This window comes from Taudactylus pleione, unplaced genomic scaffold, assembly GCF_031769625.1.
Source record: "Taudactylus pleione unplaced genomic scaffold, aTauple2 ptg001470l, whole genome shotgun sequence".
Classification (NCBI taxonomy): Eukaryota; Metazoa; Chordata; class Amphibia; order Anura; family Myobatrachidae; genus Taudactylus; species Taudactylus pleione.
In genome coordinates, this window is record NW_028285868.1 from 568,631 (window position 1) to 575,684 (window position 7,054).

Here is a 7,054-nt window from a genome sequence, read left to right on the forward strand (position 1 = left end):
ACATGGTACATAAACCATAAGTGAGCAAGAAAGCAGTGTGGAGTGCATGGGTTGTTGCTGATATTTGGTGAAAATGTAATTACAAGAGTCCCATTACACATATATTTACTAAGAAAAATGTTGATGTGTTCAGTATTTATTTTACCCGCTGTATATCACCCATTCACAGCATATACAGTAGGTACTGTTAATAACTGTTTTTTTGTGTGCTCATTCACTTACGTACTTTGGGTCTCATTCAGACCCGCTCGCGAGCGCTGTATGCTCACAAGCGGGTTGATGTTCCCCAAATGCGCATGCGCACGACGGAGGCGACTCCGTCGTGCGCATGCGCGAGACCCGAATAACGACGGGGTAGCCGTCGTTATGGGTCTCGCACCAAAGGGGGCGTGCTGTCGATGGTGAGTGACAGCACGCCCCCTTTGGTGGGCGTGCCGGGGGCGTTGCTGCCCAGACGGAGGCGTTCCCATGAGAACGCCTGCCGTCTGGGTCCGGCTCCACTGACATCACTAGTGATGTCAGTGGGAGTGATTTTGGCTCTGATAGAGACAAAATCACTCCAGGGCTTGCGGCAGCGAGACCCTACCGCAAGGCTCTCGTCGCAAGCCCGATGGTGGCGATGGTCTTGACCATAGCGACCATCATCATGGACGCTCGCATAAGCTGTGGGTGGTAACCCACAGCTATGCGAGCGTCCACGAGGCCGCTTCGCTAAAAAAAAAAACACGCCCTGATTCAGAGCGGGCACTCGTTCAGAGAGTCCGGCTCTGAATCAGGCCCTTTGTGAGGTGCTGCGGAACCCTTGTGGCACCATATAAATAAAGGATAATAATAATAATTCCAGTCAGGAGATGATCAGTAAAACAGCCCTGGTACGTGTGCTTAGTGATCTTCTGATGGTGAGAGACAGAGGTTATTGGGGGTCATTCAGACCCACTCGCGAGCGGCAGTACGCTCGCAAGTGGGTCGATGTTCCCCACTGCGCATGCGCACGACGGAGGGAGCTCCGTCGTGCGCATGCGCGAGACCCGGCGAGCGAAGGACTTTCCATCGCTCCGGGTCTCGCACCAAAGGGGGCGTGCTGTCGATGTTGCTTGACAGCACGCCCCCTTTGGTGGGCATGCTGGGGGCGTGCCTGCCAGACGGGGGCGTTCCCATGGGAACGCCTACCGTCTGAAGTCACCCCACTGACATCACTGACATCATAGAGCCAAAATCACTCCTGGGCTTGTGGTTGAGAAACCCGACCACAGGGTTTCACTCGCAAGTCCGATGGTCGCGATGGTCAAGACCATCGCGACCATCTTGTTGGACGCTCGTATATGCTGTGGGTGGTGACCCACAGCTATACGAGCATCCAGGAGGACGCTCCATTTTAATGGAGGAGGGCCCTGATTCAGAGCGAGCACTCTGGTCAGAGCGTCTGGCTCTGAATCAGGGCCATTGTCCAATCCTAATCCTCCTGGATCTCTCTGCAGCATTTCATACCGTGGTGTCATGTGGATACTACAGGTTACACTCTAATAACAAATACTGGTCTTCAGTGGCAGAAAAGCTCAATGATATGATAAAAGCGCACAGTAATCAAAGTTGTAATTATGTCACATATGATTCCTTCTGAAGAAACCGCTACTATCCAGTAACGGAGAAATGCGTCAAGAAAAAATGGGACCTGACCGGCCACACATGCATACACCCTAACTGCTAAGCAGACTACGCTGCCGACCTACCTGTTACCGGCAATCGGCGCACTCCCTCCCCCGCTGCAAAGGAGAATACTCCCGAACCTTGTGAGGTGCCCATCTATCCTATGGAGCGCTTAATTCCCCCACTTAACTGAGCAACACTCACTTGCATAAGAGGGCTTCCAGCAATCACCGATGTGGTTCAACAGATGGGGGAGGTGGTAGTGCTCGCGAATATTTCTGCTGCTTGAATATATCTAACAGGATTTGCAAATAATTCCCTCTGGAGGGATAAATAAAGGCCGGACTGAGCATAATATACAATCTGGATGAATATTTGCAGGATTTACAAAATAACTACTCTTGATTGCATAACCAGCAGGACAGAGGATACTTTGATGCCAACTAATGTGATGATGTTTTGTATGTCTTTTTTTATTATGTAGCTAATGTTTTTATGATATTCAACGCTTTAATTGAATTTAGTAAAGATTATTGCACTCCTTGTTATTTGTATTATTTATGCAAATCTGTCTATAATTATGTCTCTTTCCTGCTCAAGAGGTTTTCTGGGTTTAGCAAGTAATCATTAGCAGAAGGTGAGGCACAGAACCAACACCCAGGTGTCAGGGTTAGCGATACTTGTGTGCCGGGAGATGATACTAAAGTGGAGTCAGTGCTACAACTACTATGCAGGAAACTAAAGGGGGCGAATGTAGGTTTTATTCATAAGGTGATGTGATGATAAGCAGTGAACAACTCAATGTTGAAGTCGGGATAGAGGTATGCGGATGCCGGGCCGCTACCGGTTAAGCTCACAGATATGCGGATGCCGGGCTGGGACTGGCTAAGACTTTCAGATATGTGGATGCCGGGCTGGGACCGCCTAAGGCTCTCAGGTATGCGGATGCCGGGCTGGGATTGGCTCAGGCTCTCAGATATGCGGATGCCGGACTGGGACCAGCTATGGCTCTCAGATATGCGGTTGCCGGGCTGGTACCGGCTCAGGCTCTCAGGTATGAGGATGCCGGACTGGGACTGGCTATGGCTCTCAGATATGCGGATGCCGGACTGGGACCAGCTAAGACTCTCAGGTATGTGGATGCTGGGCTGGGACAGGCTAAGGCTCTCAGGTATCCGGATACCTGGCTGGGACTGGCTAAGGCTCTCAGATATGCGGTTGCCGGGCTGGGACCGGCTAAGGCTCTCAGATATGCAGATGCAGGGCTGGGACCGGCTAAGGCTCTCAGATATGTTAAGACTCTCAGGTATGCGGATACTGGTCAGGGACCAGCTAAGACTCTAAGGTATGAGGATGCTGGGCTGGGACTGGTTAAGACTCTCAGGTATGAGGATGCAGGGCTGGGACCGGCTAAGGCTCTCAGATATGCATGTGCCGGGCTGGGACCGGCTAAGGCTCTCAGATATGCGGATGATGGGCTGGGATCGGCTAAGGCTCTCAGATATGCAGATGATGGGCTGGGGCCGGCTAAGACTCTCAGATATGTGGATGCTGGGCTGGGACCGGCTCTCAGATATGTGGATGCCGGGCTGGAACCGGCTAAGGCTCTCAGATATGCGGTTGCCAGGCTGGGACCTGCTAAGGCTCTAAGGTATGAGGATGCTGGGCTGGGACTGGTCAAGACTCTCGGGTATGAGGATGCAGGGCTGGGACCGGTTAAGACTCTCAGATATGTATGTGCCGGGCTGGTACCGGCTAAGGCTCTCAGATATGCGGATGCCGGGTTGGTACCGGCTCAGGCTCTCAGATATGCGGTTGCCGGGCTGGGACCGGCTAAGGATCTCAGATATGCAGATGCTGGGCTGGGACCGGCTAAGGCTCTCAGATATGTTAAGACTCTCAGGTATGCGGATGCCGGGCTGGTACCAGCTAAGACTCTAAGGTATGAGGATGCTGGGCTGGGACCGGCTAAGGCTCTCAGATATGCAGATGATGGGCTGGTAGCGGCTCAGGTTCTCAGATATGTGGATGCTGGGCTAGGACTGGCTAAGACTCTCAGGTATGCGGATGACGGGCTGGGACCGATTAATAATAATATTAATAATTTTATTTAGCGCTTTTCTCCTAAAGGACTCAAAGTGCTTTACATTTGCCTTTACAGTACAAAATACAAAATAAGCTTAAACAAGAGATATTAGTGAAATGTGTGGGTGAAGAGGTAAGTCTTGAGTCTATTTTTGAAGGATTCTAGAGTGGAGGCCTCTCGAACTGTGCGGGGAAGTGAGTTCCATAAGGTTGGAGCCCCAAAACTGAAAGCTCGACCCCCAGATGAATTCCGGGATATTCTAGGGTACTGTTAATAGTCCTTCATCAACGGATCACAGTAATCGAGTGGGACAGTAAGGAATCAGAAGCTGCTTTAGGTACCTTGGGCCATGGTCATGTAGGGCTGTGTAAGTTAGTAAGCCAATCTTGAAAACAATTCGCCATCTGACAGGCAGCCAGTGAAGGGAGTAGAGAATGGGTGTTATGTGGCTGGAACGGGGCTGGTTGGTTAATAGCCTGGCAGCTGCGTTTTGTACCATCTGCAATCCGTGCAATTCTTTTGCTGGAAGTCCAAGGTAGAGGGTGTTGCAGTAGTCTAGTGATGATATAAATGCATGTATGACTTTAGGAGTGCTTGTTCCTCAGGTGAAAGAATGAGGATTTGATTGTGGCTGATACCTGATGTTTAAGTGTCAAACCACTATCTAGGACAACACCAAGATTCCGCACATCTTAAGTGTTTTGTAGTTCTGATCTCCCAAGCGTAAGTCCTATTGGTTGGCTATGCTGTAGCCCTGACTTGTGACCTATCATAAGGACCTCTGTTTTATCAGGGTTCAGTCGCAGCCAACTGGCACTCATCCACTCCTGAAGCTCAGCTAGGCAGCCATTTAGGGTTGCTATGGGGTCCTTTGTACCTGGAGCAAAGGACAGGTACAGTTGTGTATCATCTGCATAGCAGTGGTAGACCAGGTCATGACGTCTGATAATTTCACCCAATGGTAGCATGTATACTGCAAAAAGCATGGGAGATAGTATAGAACCCTGTGGGACACTGCATGGAAGTGACACTGGTGATGAAGAGTTTACTCCAGAAGAAACACTCTGTGACCTGCCAGTGAGAAATGATCTGAACCAGCTAAGGACTGTGCCATCCTGTCCACAGAAATTTTTCAGGCGCTCAATTAGAATCCCGTGGTCCACAGTATCAAATGCTGCTGAGAGATCCAGAAGGATTAAGATTGAACAATCACCTCTGTCTCTTGCCATCAGAAGATCATTAAGCACACATACCAGGGCTGTTTCAGTGCTATGTCTTCTCCTGAATCCTGACTGGAATGGATCATAAATATCATGGGTAGACAGGCGGGTTTCCAGTTGCATTGTCACTACTTTCTCAATGAGCTTTACTAGAAAAGAAAGGATTAAGGCTCTCAGATATGCGGATGCCGGGCTGGGACCTGCTAAGACTCTCGGATCTGACAATGCTGGGCTGGGACTGGCTAAGACTCTCGAATATGAGGATGCAGGGCTGGGAGCAGCTAAGGCTCTCAGATACTTGGATGCTGGGCTGGGACTGGCTATGACTCTCAGGTATGCGGATGCCGGGTTGGGACTGGCTATGGCTCTCAGATATGCAGATGCCGGGTTGGGACTGGCTATGGCTCTCAGATATGCAGATGCTGGGCTGGGGCCAGCTATGGCTCTCAGGTATGCGGATACCGGGTTGGGACTGGCTATGGCTCTCAGATATGCAGATGCCGTGTTGGGACTGGCTATGGCTCTCAGATATGCAGATGCTGGGCTGGGACCGGCTATGGCTCTCAGGTATGCGGATGCCAGGCTGGGACTGGCTATGACTCTTAGGTATGTAGATGCCGGGCTGGGACTAGCTATGGCCCTCAGATATGCAGATGCCGGGCTGGGACCGGCTAAGACTCGGATATGAGGATGCAGGGCTGGGAGCAGCTAAGGCTCTCAGATATTTGGATGCTGGGCTGGGACTGGCTATGACTCTCAGGTATGCGGATGCCGGGTTGGGACTGGCTATGGCTCTCAGGTATGCGGATGCCGGGCTGGGACTGGTTATGACTCTTAGGTATGCGGATGCCGTGCTGGGACCGGTTATGGCTCTCAGATTTGCGGATGTTGGGCTGGGACCGACTAAGGGCTCTGGTATCAACTTCACAGTGTGTTAATTAAGACCCACTGGGTCTGCGGGCAGCTGAGGTGAATTCGCAGTTCCTATTACGGCAGTTGGAACTGCACCTGGTCCAATGGGATAGAACAGAGAACGTTCATAATATTGTTCTTTACAGGCAGACTACAGGTGCCAGCAAGCCAACTTGTGCTACAATAAGTGCCAGCATGCCCAGACATTAAGAGCCCACTGGCACCTGTAGACCACCTGTAAAGAAAATATTAAAATAAAAACAGTACACACATTATATGTGGTAGTATTTAATCTAATTCTTTAAACACACACATCCGAAATACTTAAGAAATCCATGGATGGTCGACTATTCTTTATTCCTTTTAGGCATTCAATGGTCTTCTGAAAATAACAAACTGAAAACACCAGCCCCCATGGACATGCACGGTACAGTGTACCGTGCCTAATCCGAGATGACCAGTCACTGCCATTGAAATTAATAGCGGAAGCGCTGATTGGCTGAGAGTGTGGGAGCTTTCATAACGCTGAATTTAGAACCAGTCCAGGAAATAGAAGTTTTCCAGATTCTATATTACACTTATGAGGAGACTTTTTCTTGCCTGAGTTTAATTACTTCTGATTATTCTTTATGTTTCATCAATTTCCACTCAATCTCCACACTGTCATACTGAGGCTCGGTAGACTTGAATGGAGCAGTGGACCCCTGATGCAATAGGTCAGATCTGATTGCTAATATCCCAGGCTCTTCTATTGCCACTTCCATAGCGGTTGAGAACCATGCTCTTCCTGGCCAGTAAGGCAGAATTGCTACTACCTTCACACGCTCTCCCCTGATTTACTTCAGCGTGCGAGCTATCATAGGGCATGGTGGGAACACATAACCAAGATGAAACATCCATCTTAGTGAGAACACGTCTATACCCTGCGTCCCTGGGAGACGATATCTGGAAAAGAAGTGAGGCAGCTGATCATGTGGCCATCGGGTCTATCTCTGGGCAATCAAACCTCTTCACTGTGGCATGGGAATACCTGTGTATTCGGTTCCCATTCTCTTTGGAGGACCTCTTCCTACTGAGAAAGTCTATAATTTTTTTCTTTTGCTGGCACATGGCGTGCTGATAGAGAATTCAGGTGTTTTTATACTCATAACAAACTAATGATCCTGGCGCTAATCAAAGAGATATTTAA